At 39.6% G+C, this 19,517-nt stretch overlaps 1 protein-coding gene across 1 annotated transcript in view; it reads left to right on the forward strand.

Moving 5' to 3' along the window:
- bcr (BCR activator of RhoGEF and GTPase) overlaps window positions 1-19,517 on the forward strand; it is a 53,913-nt gene that overhangs the window by 3,990 nt on the left and 30,406 nt on the right. The gene's annotated exons all lie outside the window — the stretch shown is intronic.

Consider the following 19,517-nt stretch of genomic DNA (forward strand, 5'->3'; position numbering starts at 1 on the left):
AGTGTGGACCAATGAGTTGTTAGCTGTTGAATAGTTAACTGTATGAGCTAATTTACATTTAGTTATTTAGCAGACACTTTTATCCAAAGCGACTTACAGAGAGTTCAGGGAGCAATAAGCAATATGTCATAGAGGAGCAATAATACAGGTGCCAATACAAAGTAACTGGTTTCAACAAAAGCTAGACCACTACCTGTTTTTTGTTCATTTGTCTGTCAAGTATTCACAGAAGAGAAGGGTTTCAAGTAGTTTTTTGAATGTTGAATGTTTGAATGTTTAATGCGATTAGGTCAGAATGTGCACGTGTGGTGTGTCAGTGACTAGTTTGTCTCTTTCAGTGTCACATGCTGTTGAGGTTAATATCCCAAGATGACAAAAGAATCAGTTAAGCAGGATATGTGATAATTTGCATACACTTTTTTTGTAAAGATTATAGTCCATGATGTGTGAATGTGACTCACACTTCTCCTCCATCAACTTTGTTGGCCTAGAACACTCTACATTTGGATTTGTGTAGTATCCAGTCCAGTATCTTCAATTGTTTATTGCCAAGAATGACATCGACTTTAAGGATGGGTACAGGGAGGCAGTGTCATGTGGCATGCTGGTTTGAAATCCCAAAGCTTCGAGGTGATGAGGTGAATCTCACTTTGGTGTGAAGCAGACAGAGCCAGAGGGTGTTGGCACGGCGTGTCCATTCAAATGCCAGGAAGATCTCTTTGTGCAGGAGTGAGATAACACAGAGGGCGGGTGAAGATAGATAGACACAAGCTGAGCGTGGCCTCCGCGCACCATGTTCCTTTGTCCTCATTCTGACTTGAAAATGAATGTGAATAACTTTGAACTTTGTCTTATTAGTTAGCACAAGACAGTGGTGATGGAAAAACAGGAAACATATTTATTTCTGATGTAATATACAGTGCTGCCGCCTTCAAGTCCTTCGGGATGTTTTAACATAAAATTTCGTTTTGACACATTGTGATTTTGTTTGTAATATAACAAATACAACTATATTCTTTTATACAAATTGAGATCTTTAATTGGCATGTTGGTTGTGGTTATTTATCAGCATTACAACATTTTGACTTGAGATGATGTCATCAGCTTTCAAGAACTGTGGTTTGCTTTAAAACAAATTGATTCGGAAGAAATTCAATAACATCACCATTCAGCTACTGAATAAATACCCCTGTAGTCCTCAAAGTCCTCAATGGTATCCGAACATTTTATTGTTCTTGCATTACACAGAAAATGTATTGGAGTTCTCAGTTGGGTTTTGTTTAAGCATAAAACTGCTCTCAGAAACATATATAGACTAAAAGTTACATAGAGACCAAAAGTTTTAATTTGCTCTCTATGTTTAACCTTTATTTGCAATTCAAGAAACGGATATTAAAGAAATAATAAAGAGTTCCTTCCTTATAAATCTGTTCTAGTTCAAGACCGATATGCTTTTCTAGAGATTACAATTGACCTAATGCTTTGTTTTTGACACATGATTTTATGAAGACGCTTAAAATGAAAAACAATCCAGTAGCACAAAACCTGTGTTGTAAGAGAAGAACAGAGGGAGGCAGGAGGAGGTGTAATAGTGTGAGATGCTGTCTTTCGCCTCCGTGGTAATGTGGAGACGTGGGGCCTGCAGACACACAGATAGGAAGAACTCTCTCTCCTATTGCGTAATGGTGTGAAGAGTCCCACTCATGCATGTGTACGCTTCTGCACATGTGACAGTGTGAGGAAATGTGCAATTTCTATAGTATACTTCTATTTCTCATAGTCTCCAGAGTCCAGTGTCATTCCTCATTTCCAGCCTAACCTTGTCATCCTTTGTTTTTTTGCCAGAACAACAATGCAGAAGCATTTTTAAAGACAGCAGTATTTCAGAAAGCAGAATCGTGCCTTTCTGCTGAGGTTTCTGAATCTCCTGTTTCCTCGTATTCCCTGCGGGCCTGTTCCCACAGTCCATGTCTTTCTTGTAAACAGCAATGCAATTGTAATTGTTTCCCGATGCTTCTCTGGTTAATGAAGTGGCCATCCAGGAAGACATTTCTTTCCATGCTTTACAGATCAGTAGCAGCGTCCTTCAGGGTGAAGAACGAGTGAGTCACGGAGAGAACATGAGGCAGGGAGCGAAAGAAAACAGAAAGTTCTCACACAGAAATCCAAGAAAACATCAGTCATTCATTTAAAGTCCAGGCTTTGAGCAGCTGCAATGCTGTGTTTTAACAGGATTGCATAAGTCCTCATGTAAACTGAAGCAGTGCTATTCATCCATGACATTTACGGTAAAGCTTGTGTTTCAGGTAGCTGGAAAGGGACTGTCGGTAACATGGGTGGAAACATTTGCAACACACAAATGCTGTAAGAAAAATATTTATTTTGAGTAGATGAGCTGAAGTATGTTGTTTATAGAGAATGGTGAACTGCATAAAGATAAAGAAACATTCAGGCTTTCGTTCTATTTTATGCAAGCCTACCAAGCCTTTAACTATGGTAGGTCATGGCAAATTTTTTGTTGTAAATTAGAATGAAAGAAAAAATCTATGTTTCCGTGTTTTGTCAATTGAACATTCAATAGTACAATCCGTTGGTAAAACAAAACAATACCTCATAGTCATTTCTATATTAACATAAAAGGTCCATTCACTTCTAATGTATGGACACAAGACCAATGCAAGCGAATGGGGTCCAGTTGACAAATGTTTCATACTATCCTCTTTTGTGGTCTGTGGAAAAAAGACATATAGGTTTGAACTGACAGGAGGGTTTATAAATGATGATAGAATTTAGAACATGAAGAACATGAACCCCCCCCCAAAAAATCTTGTCACATGAGAATGAATGAATGTAAGTGGTGAATGTAACTGAAGAAGTAAGAGGTGTGGACAAGAATGTAGGTGTTCTGCAGTGCTCAATGTTTTCATTGTCCAGTAGCACAGCATTATAGGTGGGGCTCTTATTTTTAGACTTGCGCTTTCTGGTGCCAACCAAGAATGGATCGCACACTGAGAATGTGGAAGCGATGGCAAATGGCCTTTAAAAAAAAGCCTGTTCTTTTACATTTCAGGCAGAGAGACAACCAAGAATATTTGGCTAATTCACATAGTGTTCTGTGTCGTAATCTTTGTCAGATTTTGTCCTGGTGCTGCATCCACAGTTTTTCACTATGAAGGTGGTTGTGTTTGTTGTTAATTTTAACAGAGTCTGAAATACAATACTAGTATAAAAACATGTGCAGCGTTAAATTAATGGTTAAAAAAAATCATAATGAAGGCAGAAAAACGTCCCAGTGAGGTCAGAAAATTTTTCTGTCTCTTCCAGTCTGGAAAGAGAGTTTTCGTTGTCTGACTTGACTTTCTGCCAATTTTCCTGTCAAAGTACAGAAGCCGGTACAGAATACTAACTTTCACACTCTTTTGGCTTTCTGCGCCCATGCAGTGGGGTATAAAGAGAGAGGGGAGGTGCTTAACTTAACCATTTTTTTGTGCTCTACGTCCCAGGTTTTATCAGTGTCCATTAAGAAAGACACATTTGAAGGCATTTGGACAGTTAGCCCCTGTGTCCATCGAGGTGCTTCTACACTGCTGAAAACGCCTCCTGCATGTGGAGCGTTCCGCCCCAAGTTGAGTATTTTTCAACTCAGCGCAAAGGGTGGAAAAAAAACGCCAGCTGCTCGTTTTCAAGAAACGCGGCGTTTCCATTGGAAACAATTGGAAAAACCACGCCGGCAGAAACGCCTTGGTGGACACAGCCCCTTTAATGATTTTTTTGCATTGAGGTTTTCTGGGTAGATATTTATTTATGAAGTTCAGTTTGGAACTAATTTCCTTCACTTGTAGTTTGTTTTACCGAATAATGGGATCAAATGTAGCGTGCCATTACTGCCCACTCGAGCTGTGGATGTATGGCTGGAGGTATAGCAGTAGATCTTGGCATAACAGGGGTGTGAGAGGTATACAGCAGTTGGCCAAGCTGATGCGCTTGGCCGGGTACAGATGGCCAAACCCCTGCTGAGTGTTTCTTGGAGTGGGGTGCTGTTCAGACTGGCATGAGCTCTTTACAGGCCCAGTAGCAGACGGCCGGGAGCACGCAGTGGAAGGTGACCCTACCCTCTGAGGAAGATCCGCCCGACACCACCCTGGCGCGGTCCGCGCTGACTGCGGTATCGTCATCATTTCCAGAGCACGTGAGGTTTGAGTGTGTGTCTTTGAGGCCAAATGTGCCAAGTGCTCGAACACAGGAGGTTTTGTCGCTTTGCACAGATGCAGTCATTCCAGTGGACAGCAATGCACGCAGGAAAAAAAATCTGGAAAAATCTGGCATTAGAGAGGCCCACCCTGAACAGATTCACTGCTTATGTAGACTACAGCTGTTCTGTTTGCTTGGCTTTTTTGACAGGAGGAGTATTGTAGCAACCACCGGCTGTGTGATTTAGACAAGAGAAATTGCCATTGCAGAGTAAATTTGTGTTTTCTCTGAGGATAATTTGAATTAATCTGTATGCTTCAGATATCCCATTTAATATGTCAACAGCTTTACACATATTTTAAGTCAATTAATAAAGGAAATACTCCTCTCTGTGTAGGGTCAGTACCTTTTGTTTTTGGCTATTCTTCAGTTGCATTGTGGCATCGGCATGGCATACATCATCTGTAATTCGTCCCTCTGCTGATAAAACTAAGACATTCCAGATTGTTCTTTCTTGTGGTTTAATGAAGCATTCTTTTATTTCAGCCAGAACTGCTCCCTCATGCAATCTGGACAGCTGCTTTGAATCTAGAACGCTTGCAGCCAATTATTACACTTACACCTTTGCGACGTGCCTCTGGGTTTTCGACCAAACAAGGGGAAAACCGAGAGGAGATCAAAGTCTCACCCCCTAATGACACAGGGGGTCCCCTCATAACTGAATTATTTTACAGAGCAAAGGGGAAACCAAACCGAAGGTCTCTCCAGGCAACCTAAAATAAAGCTGGATTTCTGTTTTTATTCTTTTTTCAGCTCACTTCCGGTTTGTTTATCCGTTTCATTATTTCAACCATTTCTTCTAGACAAAATTGAGATTTATGAAAAAGGATACTATTAGATGTCTTTTAAGTGTCTGATTTTTCTCCTGAATCAAGACTGAAGTCTAAAGTCTGGGAACCTTTGTCATGAGTTTACTCTAAGCCAAATGATCTGTCATCAACATTCATTTAATAGCTTGCTTTAAAGGGAAAATTCTGTCATGTGGTTCAAAAACTTGTATGTGACACTTCTGTGTCAAAAATATTTTGATAACGTTTCAATGGTTTTTACAATGGAAGTTAATGGAGGCCAATATTGTTATGGTTTATGTTCTTAAATGTGTTCAGCAGTAGAAAGAAAGTTATACAGGTTTGAAATGACATGACGGTTAGTAAATGATGAAACAAGTTTCATTTTTAGTTGAACTGTCCCTTTAACATCTACTGTATGTTTTACTGTACAAGGTGGATTTTTCTCAACCATTGTTTTAATCTTCTTCCCTCACCTGTCTTACCTTTTCTTCTCTAATAGTAAATTGTTAATATCAAATTACAGCCCCTTTCATCACATGTCGCACAGTTTAAGTTTCTTATGAAACAGACTAACATTCTGTCTGCCAGAGCTGTGCTCCGTTTAGCGTGGATTCTTTGTTTAAGAAACACTATACCGGCCAGTTATGGGGGACAGTGTTCTATTAGTCTGTCTGACTGTAATAGGATCTGTCACCCTCGCCAGCCACGCGGCGCCCTCCTCCCAGTCCTCCCCATAATGCTCGGGATAGAGATTTTTCTATTTTCTCTGTGCTTCACAATATTCATTACATTACGCAGCTGTCAAGCTCAACCGTCACACTGTTCAAGAGCAAGAAAAAAATAACAACAGTGTAGTCTGTACTGTGGGCAAGAGATGGATTGTGTATCATAACCGATCAAAACACCAGGTCCATTGAGGCTTGTGTCAAAAACAATAAGCCTGGTTTACATCACAGCATGAGGTGTGGTGCTGCATGGGTGACTGTAGTAAAATATGGCTTGTGATCTAGAGCCAATGATGTAATGTTTTTTTTTGTTAAGGGTTTACAGTTCACTGCATTATTAGCAATTTAATTATTTTATATTTTTTTGGCAGAACATCCGTGGAATTCTTCCGAATGGATTTAAACATGGTAAAACGCGTTAAATGGGGCTGATTGTTATCTTGTTGGTTTCCAAAATAATTGTAAAATTCATATACAGTATTAATAATATATTCCGTTCAATTAAAGTTTTTTTATATAGCGCGTTTTACAATGTTGCATTATTTCAAGTTTTCATTGTTTTCAAAAATGCAAGCAAAGGGAAAATATTAGATGTGTAAAGTATATTTAGAGCTCAGTCAGATCATGTGTAAGATGTTTTGAATGACGGGTGTTTCAATTCTGTGAAAATCTGCTTTTCTGCAGAGATTTTGTAACCTTTTATTAGTATGTGGTTGAACGGTGAAATGGCTTTAGTGAGAAGTGTGATCAGAAAAGAGAGAAAGAGGCTGAACTGGGTTTGACAGGACACAGGGGAATGTATTCGTATCTGCTCTCATTCTATTGGACTGCAGGGACATGAGAACACCGTACAGTGATTCAATGTCAAGTTTAATCTCTTACACAGCCAGTTTAACTAGCAGTGTACAAATATGCACTTTCTTTTATAATTACTTAAAGGGACAGTTCACCCAAAAATACAAAATTCATTTTTTATTTACTCACCCTCGAGTTGTTTCAAATCTGTATAAATTTCTTTGTTCTGATGAACACAAAAGAAGATTTTCTGAAGAATGCAGGAAAGCAAACCATTCTGGGGCACTTGAGTACCGTTGTAACTTTTCCTACTTTGGTAGTCAATGGTGGCCAAGAACTGTTTGGTTACAAGCATTCTTCCAAATATCTTTCTCTGTGTTCATCAGAACAAAGACATTTATACAGATTTAGAACAGCTTGAGGGAAAGTTATTAACGGAATGATTTTTTAAATTTTGTTTCACTATATTTATATTAAAATGACATATTTTTTCTTAAAAAACAATATATTCTGGTTTCTCTATGTTAAATGTGTTGCAAAGGAAGGTTTGTGTTTAATCTAATAGACTACTGCATCACAAGTTTCTCTCTAAGGCCTTGTCGTCCCATTTTCATTGTTTCTCTGTTTCTAAGCTCTTCTCTCTTTTCCTCTGGCTCTTTGTGTAGGATTTATATTGCCGAGGCTCATCAGGGCGGCTTTTGCTATATAAACTGCTGTCGGGTTGCAGGGGACTTTTGGTTATAATAACACGTTATCTGATTAATGAGTGAGACTTATGTCTAGCGGCCAACTGCACTCATATCTCGCAAATTGGATAGATGTGAATCCAACTGATCAGCCTCCACCCTCCTTTGGAGGCAGATCAGTTATGGTGAAGGCAGGTGGGCCGGTTCTGATTTAAGTCCCAGAGGAGGGGCGGATCGCCATGGTGCAGCTGGCCGCAGCTCTGAGCCCCAATTCTCCTTTTCCTCTTTAACCAGAATACAAATCAGCCAAATACACAGCTGAGGAACACAAGCGTTAGACAGAGGAGGACAGAACTTTTAAAAAGGAGACGATTGAGTACAGGATGTCTTAAACTCTGAAGCTGTGGTCTCTCATCCATCTGTGCCTGTCTGTGTGTCTGCTCTTCTTCTCCAGGCGGTAGTAGATCAGGATTTGGCCAGCTCTCGGTCTGTTTAAGGGAAAATGTGCTTTGGATTTTAATGCTTTGGCTTCAGTGTGAACAGACTTGCAAATTCTTTTTCCTTTCTTTTCTTTTTTCTAACGTCTCTTTAACATTTTTCCTTTCTTTCATTTCTGCTTTATCTTTTCTTTTTTCCTCTTATTCAGATTTTTTTTGTTTCCTTTTACCTTTTTTATTTTTCCTTTATTCTTCACTGGACTAGCTGAATCCAGTGACCACAACCAGGCGCCGCAGCTGTTACACGGTTAAGTTCCATAGTAAATAGATTATTGGTCTACATTATGAACAAAACCTCATGCCAGCGCTGGCGTGCCACAGTGTCCCTCTGAACAAACACACTCGGGCCCAAATGGCAAAGTTTATCTTCTAGCTCTGTTTTCGCACACTATCCTTCTTCATAATATCTTTTCCCAAGGGATAGACATGTGCTAGTGATTATTATTGATGCCGGGATCTTTTCCTGCCCCACCTATATGCTATGTGGAGTTTTTCAGGTGCCCAAAGAGCTTAAAAAAAGCTTTTTTAACATTTAGAAATTTAACCTGTGTGTGACTGACTGGTTTCAATGCTTATAAATGTCTCCTATATTTATGACCCGGTTTCGGGAGGCGTGGGTGTCGTGGGTGTCCTCAGGGCGAAAGTGGGTATGTGTTGCATCTGCTTCATGGCTATACGCAGTGGTTTTATGTTACTGTGTTTTACAAGTCATTACAGTATCAGAGAGGAGGAAGCCCTTGTATCATTTACACACACGTGGTTGTAATTAATAAATGCTCAAGTTGTTGTGACCAACATGTTGCTGGTTATTGGTAGTCCTCTTTTAAGGCTTAGTTTATCACAGGCTATTTTCAGCAATCATCACCATAAAAATAATTATTATCTAACCTAATTCATGTATTTTTTAAAATGATATGCTGGTACAAATTTCTGTATCCTCACTTGAAATTCCTCAGTTTTATCGATTTTGGACTCCGCTGCTGTCTTGAATACAAAACACCAAACCTGTGCTGAAGAGTGTGTGTTCCACATGACCCCCACGTTGCCAATATGTTACCCGATACGCAGGATCTCCCCTAGCGAGGCGTGAAATATTCTTGCTGATATAGAAAGAGAGCGAGGAGGGGAGGAGGGGAGCTGCGCTCAAGGTGACCTTGTGCATGAACACAGAACAAGAGATGATGGTTAATGTCATCGGTGTATCCAGGAGGCTCACCCACCTACGCTAAGGAAACCACTTGCTCCTAAAAATAAAATTACAAGAAAGCCAAACAAAAACAGTTTAGCTGAGCAGAAATTACATTTAATGTCATACTTTTAAAACTTTGTGAGTAAAGTAACATGAATTAATATAATGAATGGAATATATAAAAATGTTAACTATATCCAAATAAAACTGCTTTGAATATTTTAATAGTCAATGGATAATCTGAACAGTTGTATTTTTTAAACCATTGTCATTCTAACAGACTAAAAGTGAAATGTCTGACTTTGATGGTTCACCCAAAAACTTAATTTCTGTCATCATTTACAAACCCTCTTGTCATTTCAAACCTTTACGACTTTCTTTCTTCCGCAGAACATAAAATAAGATTTTCTGAACAAAGTTGACCGAACAGCTCTGGACCACATTCACTTCTATTGTATGGACACAAAATCAATGCAAGCGAATGGGGTCCAGTTCACAATTTTTTTCATAATATCCTCTTTTGTGAAGAAAGACACACAGGTTTGAACTGACAAGAGGGTTTGTAAATGATGACAGAATTTTCATTTTTGGTTGAACTATCATTTAATGGAGATATGACTTTAATTCCATAAATCCAATAGGAGACATTATGCAGACTGATATGAAAACGCATCACATTCAGTCATAAATCTCCTCTTGTGTTCTACAGAGATTAGAAAGTCATGCAGGTTTGGTCAGACATGAAAGTGAGTAAATAACCACAGCATTTGTGGGTAAATTAACCCTTCAATATCTTAGGTAGGTTGTTTACTTCGCCATAAGTTATCCTATGTTACAAGACATGCTAAAACAAGACCTTTGTCATGCAGACTAAAACACTGATTTCAATATACAAAATCTGACGAAAATATATTAAATACGTGCAAAAGGGGACTTTGTTTTTCTAGACGGCCCAAGTTGAGACGCAGCGGCTGTGTTGTTTCAGATAGCTTTGGCCTGCCTTTGAACCTTCTCTTCTAATTTGCGTTTCTGTTTCCTCCCTGTTGACACTCATTAACATTTCCCTTCTGGAATATTTTGCTGTCGCTCACCCTTACTGAGACCTTTGTGTTTGGATCATTTTCAATGTGAGGATAATATTCTTATTGGAATATAGGTACAAAATAGTTCCCAAATGTCGTTGAATGTTTTTGTGATCGAACATTTGTTTAATTTTGCCTTTTGACCCTATGACACGTGGCTTGTAGATTGCGATATCTGTATTGTTCCAAAGCACAATGCCTGACTGGGAGATCCATTTTAAATTCGCCTGTTTTGTTCTGTCCCACCCACACAAATCTTTATGTGGCTTCATGTGTTATTTGGCTCCAGATTGGAGCAGATTGGAGCAATTACCAGGATGTGGCCCCGATCACACACTCTACCACTTACCCTGTGCCAATGTGGCCACCCAGAGCTATTTAAACTTCCTAATTATAAGGGAGATTACTGACCCAAGAGAGCTCTAATTATTGGTGCTAATTTTGGGTCATTAGACACCATTTTGAGGCAATTGTGGTAACTGTGTTATACATTGGGATGATGGTGTACAGTCTGTCTGTGGATGATGCGCTACAGTATGTTTATACTGTTGTGAATCTCGGGACAGTGAGGTCTCAACATGTGAACTCTTCTGGTAATTTTGTCTGGCTTCCAGACTGGGTGTTAAAGACAGTTTATGTGCTTGGATCTGTTGGTGGACCTGGTACGTTTGAGCATTTGGCAGGCGCTTTGGCAAAGTGACTTTCAGCCTTCAGATCTGCTAGCGCTATGTTGAGGACAGACGTGGTATTTGACAACACATTTTCATACTGAGTTGATTGATTTTTTTTTTTCTGGGGTAAAACTGTTTATTCAGGAAGGGATTAAATTCACTGTGGTCTGTTGTTAAGGTCATGTTGAATTTTCCACTATGCTGACATGAATCATTATGTCACTGTCAAACATTGTGTGCGGAGAGACCCAAACTACTTATGATTGTGTTTATGATGAATTGCTTTGCTTGGAACAGGGTTGAAAATTTGTAGATATCGATTAGTTGGAAGTTTTAGGGAACTAGATTTGTGTGCGCTGATGAAGTACCGAGCTCCTAGCCGGCCAGCCTTCCCCTGGGTCACACGTTAGCCTAAAGCCTGGCGGAGAATTTTATCAGTCAGGCAGATCACACGGCCAACTACACACAAATCTTTATGTGGGATAGGTAAAACTTTTCATGAGTTCAGATTTCAAATTGAAGTATGTGTAGTTATTTTAATAGATTTTCAAAGAAAGAATAGGAAGGAAGAAGTTAAAGGGGCCTTATAATTTAACGATGGCTAACAATAATAATAATGAACAAAAATATTTGGAGTTTTCAAAATACTTTTGAAGTTATCATGCCTAGTTACATCTTTTTTTACTTTGTGTACTGGTGTTTAATACTGGTATTTCTACTTTGAAATATACCCAACATTATCATTTTGAGTATTTATATTTCCAAGATTGGATTTTAAAGTTTCAACATTGCTAATATCGAAGCTTTTGGCATAGCTGATTAGATTGGTATTGAGTTTTTTTTATACATGGCCGGACGCCAGGGCTGTCCATAACACATTAACTAAATTTGAAATGCAAACAGGCTTCCTGTCACGCTAGCGGTTGCTCTGTACACTGCAGAGGTACAGCTCAATTTTGCACTGGTTACATAAGAAAAGGTAGATATTCACAGGAAATAGTGATGCGTGTACTTTTGGATCACGTTACACGCGTCGTATGCTATTTTGTTTATTTCTCTCCTTTCCTTGTGGAAGGAAAGTGATATGACCATGGCCGCATTAACAATAGGGCTAGGCGGGGCTAAAGCCCCGGGGCCCGAGCAAGGAGGGGGCCCGTGATTGGCTGTGGAGCAGATTGATTACTACTAGCCATCTGATTGCCAAAGCCTTACCACGTCCCCCACAAATTAGCCATGTTATTTAGTAGCGCTTTGCCGTGTATTCCATGCATTATCATGGAATCATTCTCATTAATATTATTAACAAAATTGCGCATTCGCGTTATGATTGGTCAGGTCGCATGTCAATCAAACCCCCGTGGGCAGCAGGGCACGGTGAATTGAAACGTCACGTTTGAATTTGATATACCAAATCAAATGCATTTATTTTATATACGTCAATTCAGCTTAGGCCTATCAGGCGATGGCTGTCTGCGCCTTATTAGAATATAGCCTACGCATCAACCAATCAATCGCCTCGACTCTTCACTTTATTCTAGAATCTAGACTATTCTTAAAATTGCCACGCAAAAAACAGTCTTCGACAGCTAAAAAATGTCATCTTTAAAAAAAAAATGTGCGAGTGGGGCTCAAAATAGGATTTTTTTAAAAGCTAAACAGCAGAGGAAACATGAGCTACTCAGTAAAATCCCAAAACTATCAGGTTATTTTACTAAAGCTGATGATCACGGAGTGGTGGATGTTGGAGCTGATGATAAAGACACAGCGTCATCATCGACCCCACATATTTCAGGTAACGTTAACTGTTAAGTTTGATTATTAACTTGATGGATGTATGATATTGCTTTTTGTGTTTGATCAAACTATTCGCCTAAAGGGCTGGCAGTGGCGATAGTGCTAATGTGTCCGGTAGAAATATGTCAATTGTGCTGCGCCATCATCATGATGTAAGTTTATAATTTAAACACGTATTTAAGCACCCAGCAAGCAAAAATGTGTTCCTTAGACGTTATTTAGACGTTATTTAGACCACTCCAGTCCACGTGCATTACTACAGGAAATGTTTTGGATGTCTCCCTAAACCAGCGGTTCCCAATCCTGGTCCTCGCGACCCCCTACTCTGCATATTTTGTATGCTTCTCCTACCGCTTCGGAGGTTTGTTTAATACGCCCATAAGAGCCCTGCGAAGTAAACATCACTAGATATTCTGCCATAAATCCCGTTCGAAATGTGGATAATGTTGCGCAAATCTCAAAATTACGGTTAAATTACCCTTCAATCTTCCGTAGTAAGTTTTGTTCTTCGTGTTCTTAAATTAACGTCAGACGATTTCATGTGTGCAGGGAGTAGAGAGCAATGAACACAGTTCAGGGAACACGTAATCGGAACGCGGTCCATTCATTAAGCTCTCTTCTAATGAGCTAGAGATTTAAATCAGGTGTGTTAAACAAGAGAGATACACAAAATATGCAGAGCGGTGGGTCGCGAGGACCAGGATTGGGAACCGCTGCCCTAAACAACACATGAACAAGTTAATGAGTTAAATCAGGTTGAGTTAAGGAATCAATCATCACTTTATTATCTCATTAATGATGAACAGCTGCTGTTAACAAACACAATCACTAAAGAAAACATGAGCAATAAGAAGTCACCATAATAGTGTTTAGTGTTTCCTTTAGTTGGGTTTAACCCTTGTTTATACGAGAAGTTTTCTGAAGCACAAATCTAGCTACCAAGAAAAGAAAAAATGATTTAGTTTCTTGTTGTTGAGAAAATTTGCAGAAGAGAGACGGTTTTGCACAGCGCACTTGGTCTTAAAGTGACAGAAGCTGCTAATAAAGCTGATGTCGCTATTGTGTCAATAATGTTAATCAAACTTAATTGTATTTTGTAAATGAATTGGCAACAGTTATTCTGAATGATTCTAGATTATATTTATGTAAAACAACTTCAGCAGTGTTTAAAAAAACAGTGTTTTTTTCTCTTTCTCTGTAGTTGGTGACCTAAAGTGGTGGGGGGGCCCTGCAGTAACTGATAGCCCCGGGGCCCAGTGAGCTCTTAATGCGGCCCTGGATATGACCTATATGTTGTAAAATGTACACACAACACAAATGTTATATTTGCTCTTAATAGAAATCATTATCGTAGATTTTTGACAAAATTGGACTTGTTGTGAATAGTCTTTCAGTTATTTGAAGAGGTCCCTTTTGCAAACCACATCCAAGACGAGGGGTGGATGACACCAGTAAAGGTTTTTGTGTGTGTGTTGTGTGTGTGTGTGTGTGTGTCTGTGTGTGTGTCTGTGTGTGCGTGTGTGTAGGGGGAAAGTCTGAGGAATAAAATGTCTTTGCTATGAGCCATGAAAAGGGAGACAGACAGGGTTGACAACTAGGAGGAGAGGAACGACACAGACACGCACTCTGCAGGGGTCAGACTGCTGGAGCCTTTCCTTTCTCTCTCTCTCTCTCTCTCTCTCTCTCTGTCTCTCTTTCTCCCTCTCTCTCTTTCTGTTTCTCTCTCTCTCTCTCTCTGTCTAGGTCTCCCTCTCGCTCTGTCCGTCTCTTGGGGATGGGAAAAGTAATAAGCTTCTGGAGTGGCACGGTGCCCTAAGGAATGCAAGAGCTACATATGGCCTGTCAGAACACTCAGGATTTATGATGGTTATTAAAGAATTCAATTATAAACCTATTGGTGGTGTGTGTTTGTGTGTGTTTGTGTTGCTCTCATCATGGACAGAAAAGTACAGTGTGTCTGTATATGTGCTTTACCACTTATCTTTTTATTTCAGTGTGAATGCCACATTACAGGTCTCTTATTGATAAACCGTTTTTTTAGGAAGTGACCTGCAGCCGCACGTATTGACGTGTCATAATGCCCACACAGGACTTAGTTCACCCCAAACTTCCCACTCCTGGAGATTTAAAGTAAAAGTGAATCACTTTTAATTGTTTTGATGGTGCTAGTTTGCTCACTTTTTTCTTGTCCTCACTCGTAGTAATGAACTCTTGTAATGTAGTATAGCCAGAACATTCTTTAGAAATTCACATTTCAAACAGGTTTGACATAAAGCTAAATGATGACAAAATGTCATTTTCATGTGAACTACTATTTTTATGCCCTCCAAAAACCCACACACGCATCCGTCCAACCTCGCTCCGTCATCTCACTTTGGGTTAGCTGACACATGCACATTAGAATGTGTTGAAACACAGTGGAGGAGACGCTGATGAGGACACCAGGTTCAGCAGCGGCGATGTTGATGGATCGTGTTGTTTCAAGAGGCGTGAAAGAGCGAGTGATTTGGACGAGAGGAAAGATAGAAAGAAAATAGGTCAGTTGTGAGCGATTGAGCCCTGAACTGAGAGTTTCTGTCATTTGAATCAATATAACAGATGGTAACTTGTTTGAATTTACTTTATGAGCCCTGACAGTCGGACCACAGTCCCCTCCCTGCGTCACCTCTTCATGGCTGTAGTTAAGGGGCAGGGCAAAATATTAATAGGCGGGCCTGTATCTGGAGTCTGGATGCCCGTTCAGACAGCCGGTGCATGGAGGGAGGAAGATGGGAGTGTGAAGAAATGGACGAATGAAAATTTTTTGAGAAATGAAAAAAAAGGGAGTGAGAGAACATGCTGGGTTCTTCTCACTCAGTTCTTCTAGTGCTATTTTTTCTTTGATTCAGTGATTAAGGATGTGCTACACACTGCTTTGTTGCATCTGATTGGTTAACTAAAAAGTGTATGTCATCACATGGACTGCTACTTTTGTGTGATGTTGCTCTCTTTCTTACTTGTAGTATTTGACAAAATATGTTTTGAAGCTTTGCTGACAAACATTATCGGAGGTGGTCGCTAGTCTCCGTCTGTTGCTTTTTTCTATACACATTCTTCATCAGAGCCTCACTAAAGATGGATCGATTAGTTTTGGAAGGTTATGATGCTGATTGAAAGCACAGTAGCTCGCGCTAAGGCCCTGCTGTCTCATTATGGGCTGCTGAGCGGGCCATTAGTTGTCTCTGTTGTGTCTTAAATAGATGGAATTCATACGGTATGGCTTAGGGCTCATGTATCAGGGTGGGTTTTTGGTGTCTGATGGAGAGCCTCTTCATTAATCATTGATGGGAGTTGGTCAGGTTTGTCTGTCTGTCTTGCACACACGCACACCCGGATCACAAAGGGGTGAGTTATAGTACAACACGAGCATATGCCCACCTTTTAAAGGCCCCCTTATTCAGGCATACTCAACGGCTCATGAAAAAATAATAGGGCAACTGAATTTCCGAACCAGAAAGCATTAGCGATACTTTGAATGTTACTAAAGGACCTCATGCATTAGGATTCTTGGCCAGCTTTTATTTTGGCATGTGTTCATGCACTTTCCAGGTTGGAGTGTGTTTATTTCCCTTAATAGCGCCATTTGGCATCTAGAATCAAGTGTATTGATGTTTTGTGTAGTACATTTATCATAAATTCACTTTCTTTACTACATCTGCCAAAAATGTGATGTAAATGAAATTTAATTCAAGCTGCCTCTGCTGATCAGACATGATCTCGCTTTATTTATAACCGTAATTACATTTGTTCAGGAATGGTTTATCATACTTCATCATACTTCATCATACATGGTTCTTCTCACCTACCCTCTTCTTTCTTCTGCAGCTATATATTTTTTATTTGTCCACTGTGAGGTTACTGGATCGAACAAGGTTCTTGGGGAAGGACTATAAATAGCCTTCTGTTGATTTATACATGACGAGGGAAGCACCTCTAAATAAGCTACTTTAAGATCGTAGGTGGATGACCTCCATCTCTTGTACTGGAAGTCACCCGAGAAGGACCCATTTCATCAAGGAGCCGATGTCGTGTTGCCATGACACCACTTTGACCTTGTCATCTGATTGGTTGGAGCACTTTGGTGCGTCCACTCTGATGTGTTTGTTTTGGGGTTATAATGCACTACATTGTTTACTAGCTGCTTTGTGACATCACGTGACATCATCTCCTTATTAAGTGGGGATGATAAACAGTTTTGATGACAGGTCAGAACTGAAAAACGGTAACAAGTTTATTTATAAACGGTTTATTTATAAAACAGTAACAAGTTTATTTATAAGCTGGAACTCCTGTGTTCTAAAAAAATAAATAGCTCACACTTCAGTTTGGGGGGCAATTATCGCTATTAGCAAACCATTAACTACGACTTTCCCCCCAACAAACTCTTAATTTGTTGCTTATTAATAGTTAATAAGGTAGTTGTTAGATTTAGGTATTGGGTAGGATTAGGGATGTAGAGTATGGTCATGCAGAATATGTGCTTTATAAGTACTAATAAACAACCAATATGCCAATAATAGGCATGCTAATGACAACTAGTTAATAGTGAGAATCGCCCCCCTATACTGAAGTGTTTCCCAAAAATATAATTTTCTATTATCCAGTAAGCTGGTCTTTTGACATCTGTGATTAAGAGGCTATAAAACCTACTAAATTAAACAATTTTCTTTCTCTACAAGATTTAACACAAAACCACTTGATTGTCTGATTCCAGATAAACTCTCATCTCAGATTCAAGGAAGTTTAACGAACTTGTATTTAAAGATAAATATTTGTATATTTAGCAGAAATGCCTTGCTATGTAGCCAAAGCTTCTTGAATTCATATATGTAGCAGGTGCAAACAAAATCTGATATTTGTCGCACGCATTTCTTAACAGATAGAAAGTCAGTGATTTTGTCACGTCTTAGTGACACTGTCCATGTATTGACAGTGACATTCATGTATGTTTCTGAAAGTGACTTGCTAAAGTGAGATCATGGATGAGTGGTTCATAGTGTATTTGATATCTTTGTGTATTGGCTCTCTTCTTTCCCCTTTGGGTTGGTCTGCTCTGTCTACTCTTAATGGAATGGTTGTGGAAGGTGGCCAATGCCTGGGGGATGTTCCGCTAGAAAGAAATAGTGCTATTTCACAGTGTTTTACCATTGTCAGTTAGCTCGGTTATATATCTGAAAGTGGCCTGCAAAAGGTTTTGATCGTGGTCCAGCTGAAATGGTCTGTGACCTAATGTGTGTGTGAGGTTTAAGTGCCCCAAGGGGTGTTGTTGAGGTCTCATGGGAATCGGCCACATTCAATTTGTGCTATTGAATTGCAGCTTTTGTGGATCCACCCAAAATTTATTGATTTTCTCAGTGTCTCATGTCACAATGATGACCGAATGCAACGTTCTTTTGTTCTTTATAGGATGACACATGCATTCCGCCCCTCCTTCTCTCTCTCCCTTTCTCTCACCCTCTCTTCTTCTTTCGGACTCCATTTTTTTTTCTGTAGCGTTCATAATATTATATGCATCGATTGCAGTACTGCATAGGTATATGGCTCTTTTAAAAAATCATGTGGCTCGCCATGTGTCTTACCCTTCACCAACATTGAATAGTCAAAAACATAATAATACATATGAATATTTCAGGGTTTCCTGGCCAACACATGCATGCAGTGCGATGCGCAAGCATCCTGACACTAATCAACTGCAAAAAAAAGTTTCTATAGTAAACTATCGTGCCCGCTTGGATTCAAGCTACGAAGGGCGTGAGGAGTTTAAAAGAGCAAGTATCATGTTTTTATTGAAAGTTACGCCTCTCTGTGGTGTACAGAACTTGTTGCCTCGCTATGCAATCACATAAAAAAAACATGCAGCAAAGTATCTGCTGAGTAGCAAGCAAACTGCGATGCGTCAGCATGGATGCGATGTGTTTAGCTCCTCGAAGCCTAATGTAAAACTGCAAGTTATTTTTAAGTAATGGAAATACATTTTCGTTTATACTGTTTTTGAGTATCGAAGGAAAATAACAATTGATCCCCACAGCGACCATACTGTGGTCTGTGGACATAAATCAAGTTATTAGTATTGAAGTCATTGAAAGATGTTATAAATAAAATGGTACTTTTGCAAAAATGAAGGAACCAGAACTGGAAAAGGTTTCCTACCCCTGGGTTACTGTAAAGTACTGTTAAATGTAAAGCTTTCCTGTAGCTCAGTGGTAAGGGTTGTGGGTTCGATCCTAGGGGATTGTACATACCTATGTAAAATGTAAAGGATGATGCAATGTAAGTCACTTTGGATAAAAGCGTCCGCCAATTGCATAAATGTAAAAGTGTTTCCCTTCAGGTCTGCGTTTTCGTGCGGACAGGATTAAATCTGGCGCCTTGCTGTCATTAGATGTTTCTCCAGCGGTCATGTAATTGTGCGTACATCTATGCAAACCCATATGTGTGTTCTATATTTCATCACTCTGACCTTGATAAATGTTATAAATGATTTTGCTCATATGTGCACACTCTCAATGCCCTTGACATACTGTAAAGCATGCGTTTGCGACAGCTACTGTACATCTGGTCGTAGGTGGTGGCTAAGACCTGGTGCAGCACTGCAGGTTTTGTAGTACCACCTCCCTTTCTCCCCTTTTTCCTTGCGTATTGCCCCTCCCCCAGCCAGCCTCAGCACCAGACCCCCAGCACGCACAGAGGTCTTTTCCTTGTCGTTTTAGGACACGTGCTCCACAGGGAAATCTCCTTTGTTTGACAGAAGCCTGGCTCTGCTGACGGAGGCGTTCTCCTCATTTTGATGGAAAGACATACAATGTTAGAGAGAGGTTGCTTTCACTAGAAGGTGAATGTGTTTGATATAAATGTTAACTGGAGATTGTGATCTGTCAGGATTGTCATTTATAAAGGATTATTTCATTTTGGTTTGTAGGAACGTAATTTGAAAATTTTGCAAGAATGAGAATTTTTTAATTGCATGATGGGAATATAATGATAATTGTAAGCACTA

The sequence above is a fragment of the Triplophysa dalaica genome, chromosome 19 (genome assembly GCF_015846415.1).
Source record: "Triplophysa dalaica isolate WHDGS20190420 chromosome 19, ASM1584641v1, whole genome shotgun sequence".
In the NCBI taxonomy this organism is placed as follows: Eukaryota; Metazoa; Chordata; class Actinopteri; order Cypriniformes; family Nemacheilidae; genus Triplophysa; species Triplophysa dalaica.